Here is a 22,535-nt window from a genome sequence, read left to right as displayed (position 1 = left end):
CACAACATTCAGGTCAGAATGATCCAAAACAGTCATCAAATGTCCATTCTCCTTCCCTTTCCCGACACATCCATGAGGGCTCCCCTAGGGTAGTGCCCCAGGTGGTTTTGTGTTGTAGCAGCTGTAGTTACAATGTAGTTTGAAAAAGGGTACTCATCCAGGAACTCCCGGGAACCCCAGTACCACAAAACCCTGCTTCCGACCATCTCTGAGGGGTTATCTCTCAGAAATCACAAGGCACCTCAGCACAATTATCTACACCTTCATCTTTAGACAGGAATATTAATACTTTCAGTCAGAAATCTTTCATATGGCACCTTACACGTAAAGGTACAGATGGGGGTGGTGGTAAAATAGTTACCTTGGTAGTTATCAATCATGGGTCCTACCTGGTAACCGACAAGCCATCCGTAGGCTCAGGACTGAAGAAAGCTATGTGGGACAGGATTTAGATAACAGCTCTTGACCACTGGAGCAGGGCTTAGGGATAAGTCCATGGATCAAGCCACTACAGCTGATGGGGACACACGGCAGGTTAACCCTGTTGTAACTCCGGCCTTTTGTAAAGCCTGAGAGCACACTGGAGTTATGACAAATAGGAAAATGTGAATGGGAAAAGATGATGACACATCTGTGTCCTTCGCACATGCGTGTACACTCACACACGCATGGACAGGTCAAATGAGTTTTACGGAAGCAAGGGAGTCATATACCAGACTAGCTGGCCTATGAGCATCCAAGGAATCCCCTGTGACCCCCTTCCTTCTCCCTGAAGGAGGGCTGGGATGAAGGATGCTTAAGTTACATTTAGGCTTTTATGTGGGTCTGGGAAACTTAACTCAGGCCCTCATGCTTGGGTGGCATTTTGACCCAGTGATCAATCTCCCCGACCCTCCAGGACATCTCTTTAGGTGAGTTCTTATTCATGTTCTCGAAGCCGCTACCCCTGTATCACTTCCTCACTCTCCTATGTCAGCAACGTTAACAGGACTTCAAAGCAGCGAGTGAGCGGCATCAGTTAGAGTGGAGTCTTCGGAAACTGGGATGTCACAGAATCACTTTACAAGAGGAGAACACCTTCTCCCCACAACCCCCGAAAAATCCAGGTGGCAAGATGCCAGCTCCGAAGGACTTGTCTGGTAAAGACCTGCAGAGAGCAATCCTGCAGGCCCGGAAGCCAGAGACAGATCCGGCCGGAAGCCAGAGACAAAGCCGGCCGCAGCAGGTTCGGGTTAGGCTGACTGCCCGCCTCCACGCCTTGCCTTGGCGTTCAGGTATGCAGGCTGCCAGGACCACACCTACCACGGGGTGGGGGGGGGAAGGTCTTCTTCATCCGCTTCATCATTTCCGGAACAAGAAAATTAGCCTGCTTAATGAGTCGCTAAAGACTCGAGTATATCGTCTTCGGCTTTGTTACTGATATTTCTCCAGAGTCGGTGGCTTTTTGATAGGGTTGGGATTGAAAACGGAATGTGATCTTGGTGTCCCTACAATAGGACAGTACGCTGACTGAAGAAAATGCTCATTTTGTTGTTGAACAGAATATTCCCATGAATGCTTTAAATATACCAATCAAACGACCGTTCCCTTTAATGTCTATATGACAAATGGCCCATGTAAGTACAAGACTGGGACAGGGTCCTCATCCTCCTATTTGGATGAACTCACATGACTGATGGGAGACAGCCATGGGGACGGATAGTTATGTGCACTGTGCAATGCCCAGCCCCAATCCTGAATCTGCTCCCAGTAGGGAAAAGAACCGAGCCAAAACTCCTGGGGCTATTACAGTCAAAATGAGACCAGGAAGCCTCTGTTTTGGCTAATGGATGAAAAAAAAAAAAAAAAAAAAAAAAAAAAAAAAAAAAAAAAAAAGGGCATATGCTCCTTGTAACTCAGACTAGAACAGGAATTGCATTTGCTTCCGGAAATTGCATTATAGTAAAAGAATTTCATTTTTCTTCTTCTCCTCAAGGACCCACGAGTCTTTTGAGAGACGACACGGGAGGAAGGCCAGATACCCGGTTAGATGGTGGTCACGAGGTAAGGCTGACAATGTCTTGATGGAGCAATTTTGCACAGCCCTTGCAAGACAAGAAAGGGTCTCTAGACAATCCTCTGGGAACTCTGGGAAAGGCAGTTGCTAGGAGCCGCAACTATCTGCCTGTTCTTTCTTTTCTCTTTCATCTGGTACACTCACCTCGATCTTCAGTGTCCCACAGATAGGGAGAAGCAATTTCCAGTTATGGGAAACCTCTCTTGAAACCCTTAACTGCCCTTAGTTATCTGGGTCCTGCTATGACCTCGGAACAACCACACCTGAGGTTTTACTTCTTGATATGGTACCCAGCCAGCTGGCCTGGGTTGGAAGGAGCTCTGTGAGGGTCTCACATGAATGATTCTGCTGAGGGGTGTGTGGGGGGAGGCAGGATGTAGATTGACTAGAAAAAATGCTTCATCGCTGAATGGAAGACTTAAACGTTGTGCACACTAACCCCCACCAAATTTTACTCCTACCCAGGATCTACAGGAAGATAATCAGAGCTGGGAGGAGACATTTCTGACATCACCCCCTTCTCTTTAGACCCCGGAGCAGTTCACTGTTGCTGAAGGATGAAGAGATGTTTTCTTCAGTAGTGTAACCACAGGCAAGGGACCCATGATTTTGTGAATCCACATCTGCTCCAGCAAGCAATCCTAGGAAAACTCAGTGTGTCACTAGAATAAAAACATACATGGGGGTAGGGCAGAAATAGAAGAGGAAGTGGGTGGGGAAAGAAAGTGAACGGTGGGCATAAGAGGGAGATGGGGGAGGGTGACTGGAAGCAGATATGATCTAAATAATATACGTGTATGAAAATGCCATAGCCAAACTGACCATGTGTAATTAACATGTGCTAGTGAAAAGTGAACTAAAACAATGACACTTCAGATCCAAACCATGATAATTTTACTCACATGAAAAAATCTGTCTCCTGTTACTTTTTGATTCCTAAGAAAATCATGGGAAGAATTTCTAGGGTTCTTATTCTGGTAAGTACTATATTAGAAGAGATGGTTCTATTTTAAAAAAAAAAAAACTCTTTAACAAAGTTACATTTAATTTCTGGGGCTAGAGTGATGTTTATGCAATTAAAACACAGGTCGATATTCTAGAGGAACAGACTTTGATTCCCAACATCCGCATGCCAGTCCCAGCCTAGACTCTGATACATGATACACCAACATCCATGCAGAAAAACCACAGACACACATACAACTTAAAAAAAAAATTACACTCAGTCATTGTTTGTTGGGGAGTGGCGGCACATTCAAAGAAAAATTGGTAGTAGTTGATTCTGTATTTCTTTATGTGGATCCCTGGTATTGAATTCGTTGCCAGCCTTGGAAGCAAGTGGCTTTACTCTCTGGGCCACCTCAGGGACTCAAATGATTTTGTTTGAGAAGCGAAGTGTTATTTGATATTACCCAGACACATCTAGCAGCTGCACCGGTCTCTAATTCCTAACCACCCCACCTTTACCATGTTAACCTATAGAGAATTCCTTCTTTTCCCTTTCAAGAGTGTGACCCTCAGAGTTCAGCCCTTGAGATAAATGCTTGTAGTTGGATCTAAGGCTTTCCTCTAGGGAAATGCAACTTTTTCTGTCCAGGAGCTTAAAAGGACCCCCAGCTGCCCAAACTGCAGCCCATATTTCTCTCTGCACTTATGTTTTATTAGAGAAGAAAGAAGTATCTATTAAGGAATTGGGAGGAAAGGCCCTCTGGGAGGAAGAGGGAATGCATTGGTGCCAAGAAATTAAAGTTTACATAGAACTGTTAATTTTTTATCTCATCTTTTGCAATGATTTACCAGCAACAGGACCAGGAGAGGAGAACCTTTCTACACACTGGGGGGTTGGGCTCTGGTCCTCTTCCTGGTTTCCCACGGTTAAGTCTTTCACAGTAAGACAGAGACCTGGGATAAAAGATGAGGCACTGTCTGCAAAGGAAATGGAAGGTATCTGAACTCAGAGAGGGTTTATAGAAGCAGGCAGGATGTTGCTGTAATGGACAAGAGAGGAATAGTATGTCAAGATGAATGTATATATGTTTTCTCATGCTTATTAACCATAGAAAGGATTTCCAGTGCTTTGTCACCACCGTTCCAATATTTAATGTATCTTTTGACAGTGATAGAAAGAAGACTGGAGAAGAAGGAATGGACACCTTAAGAAAGCATAGAGGAGACAAGGTACTAGAAAACTAGGTCGCTTGCTGATGATTTATTGGGATGTCTTTCTTAAATGATACAATATATTTTGAACAAATGTCAATTTCATTATTACAACTTTTAAAATTCAGAGTCATTCTTTATAGCCTTAATACGTTCCCTTAGAAAGTCTTCCTTCTTCCTGAAGGTCAGCTGTTAACAAAATCCATTCATTCATTCACTCAACAAATGCTTGAGGTCGGGGGTTCCAACACCAATGTCACTCGGTTACAATGTTACGAAAAGTAACAAACAACGTGACATTTCCTTTCTTGTTAGAATGACATTATTTAAAAGATTTGAACTACTTACTACTAGCTTTTCCTTTATAGAGGGTTCAAAGGGTCACACTTCCCTGTAATACGTTATTTTGACATATTTTGATAAATTTAGCTCCAGGAAAATGAAGCGGCTGACCCCCAGATTCACTATTCATCTTTAAATGGATATATCTTGGCTGAATTAAAATTCAACCCAGAAGGGGATCCAATCAAAAGGTAAAAAAAATAATAATAAAATACATTTCTATAAAGATTAAAAAAGTTTATTCTTTCTCATTTTGTGGGGATCTATTTTATGTGAAGAAATTGGATTTTTGCAGGTGTTGTTTTTGTTTTGTTTCTAAGCTTTTCCACCCGAGTTTGGGGCTGAGATCTAGTCTGAAATAACACTGCAGGAATGTAAACATACATTACTCACACAGTCAGCTCTTCAATTTACAGTCTATAGGTAGAAAGCCACCCCCTGCATATAACCACTAATAACGCTATTCAACGTAAGTAGAATGGAAAATAGTCTTCTGGGTGAGAAAGCTATCGTGTTTCTTTCTCCATCTGTATCAAAGGTTATCTTATTGCCTTGTGTTAACCTCAGTTTAAAGTTGGCAAATGTTTGCCATGGACAAAATGAGAATTCAATGTCAGCAGTTACTTATATACCATGTGCAGCCCATTCTGCCAGTGGTCATAGGCAAAAATTTCATCATGTTTTACACGTCTACTTCCACAAATCTTTGTGTGTGTGTGTGTGTGTGTGTGTGTGTGTGTGTATGGGTATGTGGGTATGTGAGGGTATCCAAATATTTGTCTGATGCACTCACTTATGTGGACACCTATGGGAGCCAAAGGTTGATGTCTGTGTCCTTTTCCTTTGTTCTCCATCTTTATCGATACGAATCTCTTAACTGAACTTTGAACTTGTCACATCAGCTAGACTGGCTAGCTAGCCATGTCCCAGAATCCTCCTGTGTCTGCAAGCCCTGACGTTATAGGTGCACACAGCCCTGTGCAGATTTATATGGACGCTAGAGAACCAAACACAGGCCTCTTTCTTATACCTTCTGCTTTTTATGCCCTGGGCCACCTCCCCAGACCACAGATGTACACTTAAATATCAGAATGCCATCTTCGACACTCTTATTTCCACAGATGATTGAAGAAGTTGCAAGGGGCCTATGGTGAGAAAAGAACAGCAAGAAGACGTTCAAACATCAAATAGGTTTAAGAGTAAAATAAGCTGTATTACCAATCTGGTAAAAAAAAAAAAAAAAAAAAAAAAAAAAAAAAAAAAAAAAAAAAAAAGTCTCATAGGTGTAAAACAGGAGGAAAGGTCATGAGGAAGGGGTAGCTTCAGCTATGGGCACTGTGAGAACGCTTTGGGCTGTGGGCCTGCATTTCCACTGTAAAGAACAAATACATTTGCCAATGGCTATGGGCACCTCAGAACCAACACCCCAAGTTCATTCTGATTAAAATCGACAGGTGATATGTGTGCACTGGTAAGCTCATGAGTTAACTACCAAGAAGAACCCAGTTGCCTTCAGTATGTTGCTCCGTTCACCAAAGAGGTCCTCTCTCAATCTATCTCTTCAGCTGGATTTAGCTCCTCTAGAATGTTCTTCCCTACACAAAGCTCCGAGTCTATGTTTCATAGATGGCTAGGTGTGAAGGGGGCAGGCACACATGACAACGTTTGAGAGAGCAGTTTGCTAACTGAACGTTATAAAGGAGGTGAATGCCTTTTGCAGAGTTCACAGCCCAGGCAAAGACACAAATCATAAACAGGAATTTAGGCCCAAAGCCAAGCGCATCTTCTTTAGGTAACTACCTGTCACCTGGGCCCCCTATCTCCATCCTGATGGCTCTGCTAGAAACCCTTTGCTTCTTTTTCCTCTTCTATGCACAAATAGTAGGCAAGGCTTTTTAGTTTCCCGTGGAGTACATGACCTGGTGTCTCCAGTGACCCGTGCTGGCTGTCACCACCATAACTGCCATTCACACAGGTCTTGATCAGGTAAAGCGTCTCAGTTTTATGCAATCCCAAGTTCCTCCTTGCAGAGCAAGGCCCCGTAAGCCCGCTAACATCTGCTTTCTGTGTGTTTGCACACTGCAGGCCTCCTGGCCTAAGCCTTCTTTGCCTTGCTAAGGCCTCCAGCTTTCTTCCTGTTCCTCTGACCCTGGTTGGTGGACTCACCGGTGAAGACGTCCATTGTGACTCCCAAGCTCTGACATAGTATTTTCCTCTCTTCACAGCTCCTGTAACCCTCCATTCTCCTGTAGCGCTCGTCCCCTGCACAGCTCCCTGGAGTCCATGAGGACGCCTGTGGTACAGGCTCCTGCCTTTTAGTCACTGTGACACCCCCAGCCTCCCAACAAGTTCCCAGGAAACATTTGCATTGGAGAAATGGGTAGATAAGTCCAACTTCTATCTCCTCCCCGTTTCGCTGGTATATGGCAAGATTGTGAAGATGGGGGTCACCTTCTTAAATATACAGCGTGGTTCCATAAATGCAATTTATTTTGTCCTATGTAAGAAGTTTTATGTTCAAGTACTTTCGTGTGTGTCTCTCTGTGTGTGTGTGTGTGTGTGTGTGTGTGTGTGTGTGTGCGCGCGCGCACGGGCTCACACACGTGCAGGGATAGGAATCCGATTTAACATCTTGTATGTGCTACTAAGTACTTTCCCATAGAATTAAGACCGCTACATATTCTTGTTAAATGCACAGTCCTGGACAGACGCTCATCAGCACACAATGGGGAACATCATGAGAAAGATTAATAGATGCATAATAAACATATGTATAAATAATATATGATATAATATCTGCGACATTCAGGCCAAATAAAGACAAGTACAGCATGGAGATGAGCCAGTGGCTTTTAAATGAAGAATGGAGTGATTTTTCCCTACGGGAGGCCATCTGGAAGCTGACAGGGAAAGGTCTCCATGAAGCCGTCCAGTTAGGAACACTAAGTAATTTTGCTTACTGTGTGCTCTAGGCTCGAGGTCCTTGGCATGATTTCTCAGTCCAGTCATGAGAAATGCAGTTCAGTATTAGCGAAAGCAGCCCTCTGTGACAGAGAGATTCCTGAGCAGCCATATCCAGCTGCCTTCCGAGGCTCTCCATCCCACTTAGGAAGAGAGCAGCTTTCCGTAGGTAAAGAAACGGTCACCATGGTGACCACTGACTGGTTATGAAGGTCCCAAGCTCGTATCTTACGGTCCCATGGTCTTGGTTTACTGTCTGTGGTTCCATTTCCCAGGCTGCTTTCTCGGGCAGCTATAGACTCTCGTGTAAGCTGACATCAGTGGGGTTTCTGTCCTAAGTGCTGTCCTGCTCGGATACAGTGGTTCGGAGTCTCCTTGACTCAGAGACTGGATAGAGAAACCTCGTGCTTCAGGATGGCAAAGACTTGACATTTCTAGTCAGTCTAGCTGCACTGCCTCGCACGGGCGACACGTCAACATGAGAAAGTGGAAATACGGTCTTTGCAGCTTCCAGCGCTCGGCGCTCTGATTAGGCACACACTGTCAACTTCATTTGTACTTGATCCATAAAAAGAGTTACATCGTGATTTTCACTTCAGATTCTGCCAAGCTGTATTGATGTCGGAAGGGGGGGGCTGAGTTAGCGTGGCTGCTATTAAAAACCTCAAATTTGTTTTTAAAAGTGATGAATAACTTTCCTTTGTAGGGGTCGTTTTTCATATTCCAAAATAATATTTCTGACCTTGGGGAAGATTTAGATTGAGCACTCTCTGTTAACCATTCGCAGACAGTTCACATTTAGACTTCACACTGAAAAACTGTTAAGAACTTCATATTTAATAGTCCTCATGACACCTAACGGTGCTGGATAAAGCAGAGAGTGTGATTATTCTTCTACTGGAAGAAGGGGGGTAGGGGACAAGATGTCAGGAGCCTTTTTAAAATCAGACTGAATTGATGGTGATTGAAAAAAACAAAATACCAAACTCTGCAGTGCAACGCTAACAAGCCCAGATTCTCGCTGCTCAATAAGAAGATAAGGCTTGGAGTTGGATGGAATGCATGTGCTTAGCATGTTCAAGACCTAAGGCCAGCCATAGGGAAAATGGAGGGAGAGGGAGAGAGAGGGAAGGAGAGAGGTTACACGGAAGGGAGAGAGAAGAGGGAGGAAGACAGGGGAGGGAGAGAAGGAGGAAAGGAGAGAGAAAGGGAGGAAAAGAAGGAAGAGAGGGAAGGAAAGAGGCTAGAAGGGAGGGAAAGAATAGGGAGGAAGACAGGGGAGGGAGAGAAGGAGGGAAGGAAGAAGAAAGAGGGAGGAAAGAAGCAAGGAAGAGAGAAAAGGAGGGAGGAAGGGAGGGAGGGAGGGAAAGAGAGAGGTTAGAAGGGAGAGAGAGAAGGGAGGAAGATGGGAAGGAGAGAAGGAGGGAAGGAGGAAGAGAGGAGGAAGAAAGAGGAAGGGAGAGAGGGAGGGCAGGAGAGGGGGAAAGGAGGGAACAGGAGAGGGAAAGAGGAACTCTCCATAACAAACACACCTTCTCTTAAACCAAACTTTTGCTCCAAAATGGCAAGAAAGCACCCACCTTAGCACAGAGTCCCTAGAGAATCAGATAGACGCCAATTTGCTCTGCCGAAGAACAGATAATACTCAAACCATAATTTCAGTCAGTGTTCCAAATCCATTTCATCCTTTTTCTCACCAACAATGTGTCCCCAACCACTTAGAGTCTGGGAGTAGATAGTACTCTTGCATTTGTACCCACAGCTAAGATGAAGGGATTCCAGCTTGCGGCCAGTTACAAGGCACAGCAGCGAGAGGCCTTCCAAAACAGATGCACGATCTTTTATTTATTACAGACCTTCATATTGTTACAGCCCTGCTGTCATTTTATTTCCAAAATAATTCCTTATGCTCTGGTTGTTTCAACTATGGAAGGAGAGCCATTGTGCCTTTGTGAAAGTGTCTTTACTGAAGAAGTCTCATTCTTGAGCGATCAACCCTAAGATTTCAAGCACACTTCGCTTGACTAAACTGCTATCCTTGCCAGCCCAGGTCGAAATGATAAGAACATTGGATAGCAGAGCTTCAGAAACACTCCAGACTATGCCGGAGTCAAGTCTTTGCAACTAAACGCACATGTGACTGAGGCAGGAATCTGAGACAATAAAAACCAAGAGATCTGGGATGGAAAAAAAAAAAACCTATCAGCAACAAATCAACTTTGGGACCAAACTATATTTCCATCCCGGATATGTGTTTTCTTAGAGCTTCGAATCAAATCTGTCAGAGAGACAGCAACAATTTCGCTACAAAAAAGGTGATGTTAAAAAAATATATCTTATTCCACGGTTTTATTGTCTTTGAAATTATACTCAGACATCACGGTGCTCACAAAAATTTGAGTTGTCTCACGAAACACCCATTAGATACACCAAAATCATTGCTATAATTTCTCTCACCTCCTTGTTTAGGGCATAATTGTGGGAAAGGAAAAATCCTAGCCTACAGAGCAAGCAGGAAGTTTTACCCACATAAAAATTCCAGTGAAAACCAAACCAGCTCTCTTGCTCTCCAAAAGACGAGGTGGAGTACATTAAATTTTCTTTTAAGCTCACTGGAAAAAATTTTCATTTCGTACACTTGGATTTATTTTGGACCATGGATAGGCACATGTTTATTTTGATGGCTGGCTGTATCGACGTTGGCTCAGAAAACTGACTACTGCGCAGACGTCAGTACAGACACACAAGGCTTTGAAAACCTCCGTGACCTTGCTTTTACTGTAACAGCATCCTGTTAGCACACAGGTCTGCAGCCTGTGGGACGGCCATACACAAAGCCACTGGGAGGTAGATCTGTGGTAGAGCTGCACCAGGTCTTGCTTGGGTTCTCTACATAACACTGCATATCCATTCACTCAGAAATGACTATATGGCATTTCTCCTTCAGTTTCGAATGAACCAATCAAGAAGAGTGTAATAAGGGGCCAGCATCTTTTCATAAAGGAATGGCCAGGCCGTTCTGAGATTAGAGTTAGAGATGAGCCCACGCCCATCTCTGATGCCACGGTGCCTCTGGTGGACATCGAGAATGCCCATAGGTGGGCTGGGAGCACTCCTGCACTGTCACATGCTTCTGGCAACAACGCTGCTTGTGACCCCTGACCTTTTGTCCTTATTAATAGCTGCCTGTAAATTCTGTCTAGCATAAGGAGACTTAGATTGGAGTTGGTCCATAAATCCATGAAGAGATCTCAAGCGGAAATGAGGGACCTAGATCTACACATTCCCCTGTACCTTTGCTTTCCTCATTCAAGTTTCTTCTGCATATGGAGCACACGAGGTAAAGATAATATAGGAAACAGGGGGTAGAGATGTTAAGCCAGTGCTTGAAAGTGTTCTGCTCGAAAATATGAGAAAAATATATGCGAGTGTGCTCAACCCTCAGGTCTCTGGCAATTATGAACAGATAGAGACGAGAGAAATTCGTGTTAAGAGATAATAAAACGTGACTGGGCGTCTCACTTAATATCTCTACTCATCTGCGGCCCCGAAGAAAACCCTGAAAACCATTTTGATAAAACATATGTTGAGTGGTCTCAGCGGAGAATGGTTGAAGGCTTGTGCCATGTAATTATTATAGAACACCACACATCTGGTACAAAGTTTGGCCTTCTATCAAAAGTCATTTAGGACAAAATGAGCTTCTGGCCTCATGGATGTCTTTATTTATGTTACATTAGACCAATTTCAAGTTTCCTCTAACTGCGTTATTCACCAAGTATAATTCACTCCACAAAGGAAGTAATACCAAACCATCAGGACATGAAAACCAGAAAGCTACTGTTACTTTCAAGAAAATATGGGGACAGGCGGTTAGACAAAGCAATCAGGTTCCATGGGAAAAACAAGGGAAAGAATGTGGAAATTTCACAAATGACCTTTTCATTCACGAAAAGCTAAGGTCTCCAAGGAACTCTGGGATGACGTGCACATAAGTTTATCTCTAATCCATCATCAAGAGGAAAGCCTCTGGGCTGAAGGAAGACTCTGCTAATGTATTCTGTGTCCACTGGAGCAGGCTCAGAGATGCTCAGGATGTAATATTTCTCTCCGTCATTACAGCCATCTGCCCGTCATGGGTCATAGCCACTGTCAGCAGAGGCTTGATCCACATTTATATTTATCAAGTCAAATTTCAAATCTGGTAATGTCTGGCCTTCTTATACCCCAAGAGTATAATATGAGTCCTATGTTAACTTAATAAATAAAAACAACAGGCTGTTATTACATAACATTTCTAAGTAAACATGTCTCTGAAAATAAGGGGCTTTATCCAGGGGGCAGGAAGACTTTCAGTCATGAGATAACAAAAGTCAAGAATCAGCGAGAGCCCTCAGACCTTCCTTAATTAGAAAACTGGTTTTTAAAGCAGTTCAAGTTGTGTACCTTTTAAAAATTCATTTGAAATGCATGGTTCTGCAATTTATTATACGTTGTTAGACTGGTAAATTGTTTCTATCTTCTGAATTTTATGCAGATTTTTCAATCCACAAAGATGTTGTGTCTTAGAAATAACTCTAATGTTATATGTAATATACCAGTTCTATAATGTCAACACCACTTGGAAATAAATGAAATGAGCCCTATTTAGCCAACACATAGTGTTTTATCGATACACAAACAGAAAAATGTCATGTTATGAGATGATTAGGAAAAACATGAGCTCCGTGTCTTAAAGGTTATCCATTTTAGGTTACAGTAATCGATCCCAGACCCTTCAAATGTTTAAAACATTCCAAACCCTCCGCCAAATGTTTAAGGAAGAACCTTGCCAGAATTTCAGTACAGAAAATTCTAGAAGGCTGTTCAAATCCAAAGACAAGGAAAAATATGGATTATTGGTGAAAGTTGTACGTGTGTTCCGTTCTCCAAGGAAAACCACAGCCAAATAAGCTTTCATTAAATTGGAACAGGATGACAAATACTAAAACTGAAAATGCATAGAGTGAACTGAAACGTTAAACATTATATAAGGTCTCTCATGTGTAACAAAAAAAAAAAAAAAAAAAGAGAGAGAGAGAGAGAGACAGAAAAATCAAAGGAAATGTTTTCCCTCTCTTATCGGCCATCTCCCCATTTTCTCAAGACGCCCACAGTCAAACCGGTGAAGTGGTCTTGGAAACTAAACCCCGGATTTTAGAACTGCAAGCGAAAAATGCTCGTACGCTGGCTCACACATGCCCCTACCATGATGCTCCGGATGCAGAACTGTTTACAGCAGCCTATCTGGGGTCCATTTTATGGTAGTCAGGTGAGGGGACAGACTGCCGGGAGTCTACTCTCCGTAAACCTCAGTCTCACAACAATAACATGTTATATTTAACACTGAAAACTCACAAGCCAGAGGCGACTGAGTTGCACAGCAGTTCGGGGTCCACTTTCCATCTTCTCGGACAGACGCGGAACTGGGAGAGAACTGTACAGCTCAAATGGGCCAGGGCATAGTGCAAAGGTTACCCGCAAAGCCTTGTTTTGTCTCAGTCTTTAGAAAAAATGCGGATTTGGAAGAATTTCTCTTGCCCAGGAGGTTGAAATATCACTCATCAGAGGTGCAAAAAGGACACCCATAGCTGATTTTCATGTAGCAAGAATTTTACTTGTAAACCAGCTATCCCAGGACCTTTGCAGCACCGGTCAATTCAGGAGGGATTAATATCAACAGATCCTGCCCAGTTGCCCTCATGTCCCCAAAATTCAGTTGGGAGTTCTTCCTATGAAGAAACAAGGTACTGGCTGTTTAAAATAATGAGGCGGGTACCACTTAAGAATTCTAAAAGTGTCTGCACTCCTTCCGAGATCCAAAGTATCTTTCTAGGAATATTTACCCTACAGTGTTTTAACCAAGGTGTCAACTGGGCACTCCTGAGCTAACTCATTTAGATACCACTCAGCTGTTGTGGACTGTATGCAATGACGTATTAAGCATATTATCAATGAATCCTAAAACTACCATGTTCTTCTTGGTGCACAGAAGCCTGTGGAGGGCTGTCCTTCAGCATCTGAAGAGCAAGTTCAGGACGGTGCACAGGGTTAGCATAAGTAGGCAGTGGATCTATACTCTCTGAGTTCTGCTGAGTGGCCTGCAAGGACCAGAGCACTGATTTCTTTAGGTTCCATGTCCTGCATTCAAAACGTTCTTGAAACAGAAAAGTAAATCCTGTCCTGCTGATCATGCCTTGGAGAACCTTGCTGACATCAGAGCCAGGCTTGGCTGAGCTCCTCTGGATAATCATTAGCTTACAGAACACAGGGAGCAGAGCAGAGCAATCAGACGCCATGGTTCTCAACTGTGGTGCCCACACAGGCAGTATGCATATAAGCCCTCGGGTTCCACCCAAGACCCTCCAAAGAAGATACCCAGGATAGAGCCTGCATCCTGTGTTCATGGGCCTCAGAGATGCAGAGAGCCAACTTTGAGAGGAATATCTGTGTTTGAAAACCAGGCCAAGTCTCTTTTCCTGCTGGGTCCTGGACAAGGGCTTTTCTAACCTTTTCCAGGTTCAGGTAGTGCCTCAAGAGAGTAGACATAAAACGAACACCAGAGTTAATGTGACCCCTTCTCATGGCCTCTGGCACACAGAAAGAACTCATGCAACACACATAAAATAAAATAAAATAAAATAAAAGCTATTTCGTAAAGAAGTGTAGATACATCCGAAGTTGTTTTTTTATTTATAAAAATGTGACAATAAACAGTTTTCAAATCAGCCTGAAATAATGCAAACCATGTCCATTAAGAAATGTACCTTAAAGGCTGGTGACATGGCTCAGCAGGTGAAAACATTAAGCCTCTAATGGCCTGGGTCCAATTCTGGGGACCCACTTAAAGGAAAAAGAAGAACCCCTACACGTTATCCTCTGACCTTCACATTCAGGCAGTGACGCATACATGCGCGCGTGCGAACACACACACACACACACACACACACACACACACACACACAGCATAAGCAACATGTAATAAAGAAATGTCCCTTAATGACAGTAATAGCTAGTTTTCCTATCTTCTGCCGATCTTCACCGGTATTTATGATCCACCTTTATCCCACATAGTAGATATTTTTGGCTCCATTTCCTTCGAGGGACTCGGGTGTGGCGCGTTGTTAATGCATAGATTAAAGGCTCATAGCTATAAATCGTAGGTATAGGATTAAAACTCAGAGCTGTCTGTCTCCAAACGCCATTCACATGCTGCGTCTAGACACTTGAGACTTTATCGCAACATGGAGACCTGATGTAAACCCCATACTCCTTGAATCTGTGCGTTCGCTGGAAGGGAGCCAGCGAGATCCAGTCGATGAGAAGAATGGAATGAGTGACTAATGAGAAAGTCAGAAAAATCCAAATGTGCACACACTGGGGGGTGCAGGGGAGGGGATGCTACGAGGAGGGGTTCCTCGGAGGGGAGAAGGGTACCAGGGAGGGGGACACACTATGTGCCAAACGTTTGTAGTAGAAATGGAATTATTATAATGATTTAGAACAACCATCTGGGGGAGAATTAATGGGTTTGGCTCTAAGAATGGGAAATTTGAGGTAAAAAGTTTCCCCTCCCTGTTCCCACCCCTGCCCTGAAACAATTTTACCTTGAAGAAATGCAGGACTCTAACAACTCAGAAAGCAGTGAGAAACGATCACCTGCAGCCTTCCAGAGAATCCTGGTTAATGGCAGATAAAATAATTCTACACAGCCAGAGAGGAGGGGAGATGGGCTGACCTCTTGGTCCTTGTCAAACTTTTAATTTTTATGTTTTATAAATAAAACATTTTTATTTTTTAAAAAGCATATCCATTAATCCTTTTAAGTCTCTTGACTAAATAATGCATTTTTTTAAACCTTTAATGTATTCATTTTAACCCATTTAGTATGGAAGTAACCCCAAATGCATGAACAGAACAAAAATCCAAGAATTTCCAATGTAATAGCTAAGGCTAGAAGCAGGGTTTGAGCAACCTGTTCCAATTATGCTTAGCAGGCAGCATATTAATGTGGTGTTTTCATTTTTCATAGTTAGCCACGAGGACAAAATTTCACCCAAAGTCATGTTTTCAAATTTTATAATCCTTGGTTAATTAATGCTCCCCCAGAGCCTTTTGGGATCTTTTACAGTTTAATGTTTTTATTTGGGGGGACGACAATTCAGTGTAGTATGAAAATGTGCTTCAAATTTCCGGGCAAATCTCCTAATGGGTTCATTTTCTCAACGAGTCAGGTTTGCTCAGGAAGCCCAGTGTCATCCTTAAAATGGTCGGGACATCCGTTTGTTTCAGCCATATCAGGGACAGAAATCAATGTGTTAAGAATTGTCTGATAATATTGTTGGGGAATTAATCTCCCGGTGCTGATCACCAGTATGGTTATCTTTGACATTCAGTGCACACACAGCTCCCCCTTCGGCAAGAGAAGCCTCGTAATGCTGACCGAAGAAGAAGCCTAGTTATCGAATGGTCAGTCACCATTCAACGTTTAATCCTGCAACTGAAGCCACTAAAGGGATATAGCAAAGGAACAAGATGAATGAATCGTGACCTCAAACTTGCAAAAAGACAACCCAAACGATTTATCTCTCTGGTCCGGATGACAATTTTTTTTTCATCCAATATTTCTATCACTTCTCCTTAATCTGGGAATTGTAGATTGATCAATGATGGATTAGCAAATCCCTGAAATGAGAATGTGGAATTTGGAGAACCCTTTGGCCAGGCTCTCATTGGCTGAGGTTTACCCGAAGTCTAAAATCAATTGATTTAGCCGGTGACATTTTCAAGCAATCTCGGAGGGGAACATAAAATAATTCAATTTCCATGCAAAACAAAACAGGTAAACGACTAAGATAAAAATGTAGGGCTTTGTGCCTCAAGGTTTGAGCAGAATTCTTCGAAGATGTAGTGCTCTCAAAGTCAATAAAACCACACTTCCATTTCAGAAGAGAAGTCCCACTGTGGAGTAGGTGACTAACTGTTACTACTTCAGAGTGTGATTTTCTTTTTTCCTCACAAACAAGTGGCTTCAACAGGATGTACTGTGGCCATGCCGTTCATGATGTACGTGTTGTTCACTGTCTCTGTTCTGTATCTGCATCTCTGTCTGTCTTCTCCCTCCCTCCCGCCCTCCCTCCCTTTCGCTCTGTATGTGTTTCAACTATGGAAGGCTAGTTTTTTATTCACAATAAACGAGGCGCTTTCTTCCACCAGTAAAATTCTTATGTCGAAAAAATTCAGGTTTCTTCCTCTGGGAAATAAAGACAAACCTAAACTAGGCAGCAGGGGAAAAAATACCCAGTATTATTCTCCAAGAAGTCTCAGGCCACACAGTTCTTATATATACCCTGAATGCATTGGTTGCCTTTCTAATAACTGTACACCCCAGCTTTTAAAACAGTGCAAGGGAGATGCTTATTTTAACACTACATCTTATTTGGAATCCCTACATGTGTCTTTGAAATTGTTCGTCTGGGATTACAGCTGTGAATGTATAATTATTCTTTGTCTAGTGCACGGTCCCTACATCCTGAGACCGCCAAATGACTGCCTGACATCCAGCTGGCCACCCTTGGGTTGGTCCCCGGGATGTGATGTCTGATGGTTTCTTTTGAGGTACAGAGGGAAAGTGCTAATTCACATTAGAGCCCTCATTACTGTTATGAGGATGCTGGCACTTCTGTGAAGGGGTCATTGACTTCCTGCCAGTCTTCCTGGATGGCTGACATTTTGTTAACCAGTCTACTAAAAAGAAAAATCCGGATATTAGATGATATTTAGAAATAATATCAAAGCAAGTGATCGAGGAAAAGAAATTCTGTATCTTAAAAAAAAAAAAAAAAAAAAAACCAAACAAACCCAAAACAAAATGCTAACTGCAAAGTCCATTAGCTGCGCATGCCAATGTCTACTCAGTGTAATTAAATTATTCTGTTTACTGAGGAACTCAAAGATAAAAATATTATCTTTTGGCAGTATACACAGGGTGGACGAATTAGACTTTCGGAATGTTCATTTATATGGTCTGGCTGTGCACAGTTTACCTACATTCCTAACTACCTTGTTTTCTTTACCTCTCCAGTGGTCTTCATGTCTGGTATCTCCTGTTTCGTTTCAAGAAGCTCTACAGAGCTTATGAATACAGGCAGGGCCACTCCCAGTTTCTGCTCCCTACCCCCTTTTAGGGTTGCATTAATCCATCAACCTTTTATTGACGCTGTACAAGTCTCTTCGAAGACAAGCATCAGGGAAAGGCATACCTCTTTCTTAATGGCTTGTCAACGACCCAAAGAAAATATAAGCAGGAACGAGATCCAGATGCGAAGATTTAATTGAAATGACATGTCATTTGAAAAGACATTTTCTGTGACTTATTTCTAAGGATTCTAGTGAGACTTAGACTGAGCGAGGGAAATGGGACTCATAAGAAGGGAATGCTGACAGTATCTTTTATCCCACTAAGACAAACTGGCCGTGTTGCCTTTACTCTTTCTTTATCCATGGGCTGTATCACCCCGATGTACAAAGATGCTCACAAGTTGCACTGATAACGTAAAGATAACATTTCCATCCTTATTTAGCTCCCATCCCTTTCACCGCATCCTACATAAGACTTCTCACTCACCACCTCCTGCTCTGATGGTCGTAGTGTCCGACTGTTATCCTCTTAGCCCAGCGATCTGAACACCTACTTCTTCCGTACATCATGGCTGCCCATGCTTTGCATAACAGAAGCACTCTTTAGTCTGTGCCCACTTCCTTATGGTCCCCAGCCTGACACTTTTCCCACATCTATGCCACATGCTAGTGATGGGACTCCTTTAGGTCTGGTGACTGATCTCCTGCTCTTTGGCTCTCAGGGGATCACCCTGGGGTGAGACACCTCTTGGCTCTATAGCATCCTCCATCTTCAGAACTCTGCCTTCTGAATTCCCTTCACCCTCCTAAGCTCTGGTTACGGGCCCATGGCGGGATAGGCCACATTGCCAAATGCTTACGTCAGCTATGTGTACTTAAAAAGCATGGGCACTCCATGGGAGTGGGAGCTCTCTGCACTTCATCTTGAAGAGAGGTTCACAGGAGCTGGCTGGCAGAGCAGAAGGGGGGTGGCTTAACAGTTACTGTTGCCCAGGCAAAGCTATTCATCAGGTTTTTAGCCTTGCCCCTCTCTCTGCTGGATACGATGTGTTAATTCCTCTTATTAATTATTTCAGTTCCCTATAGCACAACAGGTGACTCCACTGGTGTGAGGGAGATCAGAGGAAAAACTCCCCTTTACGGTAAATCCTGCAGTCGTCACCCTGAAAATGCGATTTTTTTTTTCCACAACAGCCATTCAGTCTGACATTGCTGACTAGAGAACTATAGTTGAAGGATAAGTAAAGTCAACTGAAATCTGGAGGAAACTCTAGCTGGAATATTATCTGGGGCATCACTTTTAAAATTAAGGAACGGGGGCTGGAGAGACGGCTCAGCGGTTAAGAGCACTGACTGCTCTTCCAGACGTACAGAGTTCAATCCCCAGGAACCACATGGTGGCTCACAACCATCTGTAATGGGATCTGATGCCCTCTTGTGGTGTGTCTGAAGACAGCTACAGTGTTCTCATATACAATAAATAAATAAACATAAATATATATATATAAAACAAAATCAAGGAACAAAACACAGGAGCAACCTGATCAGCTTCTGCCTAGAACTTTTAAAACTAAGGTCATTCCCTCAAACGATCTCATAAGTCACAATTATGGAGTTGGATTATTAGAGGAAGAAGTCACTGGAAAGCATTGCTATGTTGGGTGGAGCAATGGCTCAGAGGTTAAGAGCGCCGAGTGCTCCTCTACAGGACCCAGGCCCCTTCTACCTGTTGGCTCTCAACCACCTGGATCTCCAGTTTCATGGGTACAGCGGCCTCTCCTTGCTTCCTGATCACCATGCATATATGCAGTGTGCAGATACACAGACGAAGAAAATCTCATACGTGTACAAAACAACACTAAGTAATTCTTTGTAAAAAAAAATGAATATTTTCAAAAACAATGAGGACATTTCCATGGAATGTTAGTCAATAAATATGTGTTATGGGCCAACTGTTTAGAAGGCAGAATCAACTGTTTCCTCTGGTTTCCTGGCCATCTATAAAGACCGTAAACAATTTTACACAGCACATTGGGACAGACCTTTGAATGAAAGATGCTACAAACTGAACAGTCATCACATGTCATTAAATTCACCGAATCTGCTCAATTACTGGCAATAAATGTGGACGATCATTATTCTGGGTAGTGAGCCACGTGGCTACTCCGTCATCTTGGATAGTTCTGCGGCCAGGCCATTATGACATCGGCCTCCCCAAACCAGGTATCAGTGACTATCTTCCTTTATTTCCTGTTCAAGGATGTAACAATAAACACTCAGTATTAACTTGATGGAAAAAAAAATCTAATGCACCACATGGGAAACTCTCCAAAAAAACAAAACAAAACAAAAACAAAACAAAACCAACCAACCAAACAAACAAACAAAACAGAATAGATGTAGACACTCACAGCCAAGCCCTGAACCCCTATGGAAGAGTTAGGGGAAGAACTGAAGGAGATGAAGAGTGGCAACCCCAGAGGAAGACCATCAGTGTCATTGTCATCCACCCCGGACCCCTGGGAACTCACAGAGACTAAGCCACCAACCAAAAAGCATACACAGGCTGGTCCTCTGCCCTGGACACATATATAGCAGAGGACTGACTGCCTTGTCTAGGTCGAAGGGGACAGGATGCTCCAGAGAATGGAGATACCTGGGGTGGTGAGCTCTTTCTCAGAAGTGAAAGGGAGGAAGGATGGACTGATGGGGAGGGATGGGGGGACCTGGATGGGAGGACATTTTGGATGTAAACAAAATTATTAATTTTTTAAAAAATGAAGTAACTTCTCTGGGCCTCATATTCTTAACCTGCCAAAGGAGAACCGACAAACCCTTACTCGTGGCCATGGATATAAGCCTTGCAAAATGACTAAATATTATATATGAAAATAAAGCCAGGCATGATGGGGCATGTCCGTAGTCCTACCTTCTCAAAAGGCTGGGGTAAGAAGAGCACTTCAGTCCCTGAATTCTAGATCAGCTTCAAACTACAGCATGGACCCCATCTCAAAGAGGAGAAAAATGTATGTACACACACACATGCACATACACACATGAATATATTCTGTACACTGGAAAACAGCTTACAAGTACAAAGATTATATTTTCATGTGAGTTCTAATGTAAGTGTCTAATAGAAATTTATTTCTCTGTTAAGTTTCACAAAGAAGCTGAAACTGTTACTTAATAGTTGTATGCAACTGGGACACAGGCAAGAAAGAGACGGGACTTGCTGCCTCGGGTTCCTGAGTTAGAAGCCTGGAGGGGAAAGGGAGAGAAAAAGAAGTGATGGAGGGAGAGAGGGGAAGAACAGAAAGAAGAGGGTGGAGAGAGGAGAGAAAGAGAGAAAGAACACAGATACACTGGAGGGGGAGAGAGAAAGAGACACTAGAAAGGAAGTGTGTGTGTGTGTGTGTGTGTGTGTGTGTGTGTGTGTGTGTGTGGAGAGAGTGGGGGGGAGAACAGAACATAGATACATTAGAAAGGGTGTTTGTGTAGAGAGAAAGAGAGAGAGAGAGAGAGAGAGAGAGAGAGAGAGAGAGAGAGAGAAAGAGAGAAAGAGAGAGAGAGAGAGAGGGAGGAAGGGAGGGAGGGAGGGAGGGAGAACAGAACATAGATACACTAGAGAGGATGTACATGAATAAGCAGGATTCTGGGCTGGGATGTCCATGGCTCACCAGGATACTACCGCAGGGGTCATTGTGACATTCCAGATGAGTATTGGCCAACATTAACAGTAATCATCACAATAAGTGGGATATGTCAATATTATAAATGTGTCCGAAAAGGCATAAGCACATCCATTTAAAATGGATCAATAAAGCCTCGTGGAAAGAAAAAATTGCTGCCTGGACATCATCCTACACAGACAAAGTGGGGAGCACCAGCATGGGGCCCAGGAGAGACCTCAGTGTGGGAGAGGAGAAGCAGGGTTTGCCGCCGCAGCATACAGACGGTCCCGTGCGCCTCAAACATACTCCTGACCATGTTTTCCCGTCATTATGCTGTTAACTATCCGGGCATATTGTTAGCAATCTCAAAACTGATATTGTGATCCCCATTTACAAATGGGACATTTCTGTTGCTTTCTAGCCAGGTAAACCAACAAGGGCTCTCAAAGGAGTCTTTGGCATCCTCGACAACAAAAAAGGAAAAAAGAAATGTGGTGCGGGGGCGGGGGGCATCGCTCTCTTCTAGAATGTGCTCCTGTTAAGTTCTTCATATTTATAATGTTCTATGACTCGACGGCATCACACAGATAAAGCCCAGAGGAAATGTTGCAGTTAATAAATTATTAAGCTGCTATCCTCTAAAACATCAGCACTGGCCAGTACAAAGACTCGCTGTGGTCTGTCAAATGCAAAAACGGATCTGTAAATCTCAGAAAGAAGAATTATCGGAGCTGAGGAACAGCTGGCCCTGCAGATCCCATGGCCCACCTGGGACCCCCTTCCTGCAGCCTGTCACTCCTAAAGAGTTTAATGCTAATACAGTCAATGAAACATAAAACCATACTGAGGGAGGAGGGCGACGGGCACCCTCCGAGGAGGCTCTCTCCTCTGCTTCATAAAAACCACCTTTGAAGACTCATCTACTGAGACGCAGCTTTGAAAAGAGAGCTCCGTGTTTGCCCAGAAACAACTTAATTGATACGGGTGACTTTGTTTATCATATAATGTATGGTTAAACTAATTTCTACTTTGTCGCAGTCCCTGTTAGATAGCTACATTTCAGATCTCTTTGTGCCAAAATTGCTGAGCTGAAATGATTAATTCTTAAAGTTATTATATGTAATTTTTTTTTCCTGACAGGTAAAATGGTTTTAAAATTACTT

General features: G+C 43.1%; 1 protein-coding gene across 8 annotated transcripts in view; it reads right to left on the bottom strand.

Annotated features, from left to right (window-relative positions):
• Positions 1-22,535, bottom strand: part of TENM3 (teneurin transmembrane protein 3) — a gene marked incomplete at its 5' end in the record, with an annotated part of 418,659 nt that overhangs the window by 336,104 nt on the left and 60,020 nt on the right. The window lies entirely within an intron of this gene.

Source organism: Micromys minutus (genome assembly GCF_963924665.1).
Source record: "Micromys minutus genome assembly, chromosome: 14".
Classification (NCBI taxonomy): domain Eukaryota; kingdom Metazoa; phylum Chordata; class Mammalia; order Rodentia; family Muridae; genus Micromys; species Micromys minutus.
Note: the sequence above shows the minus strand (reverse complement) of the source record. Positions and strands in the feature narration are given on the sequence as shown.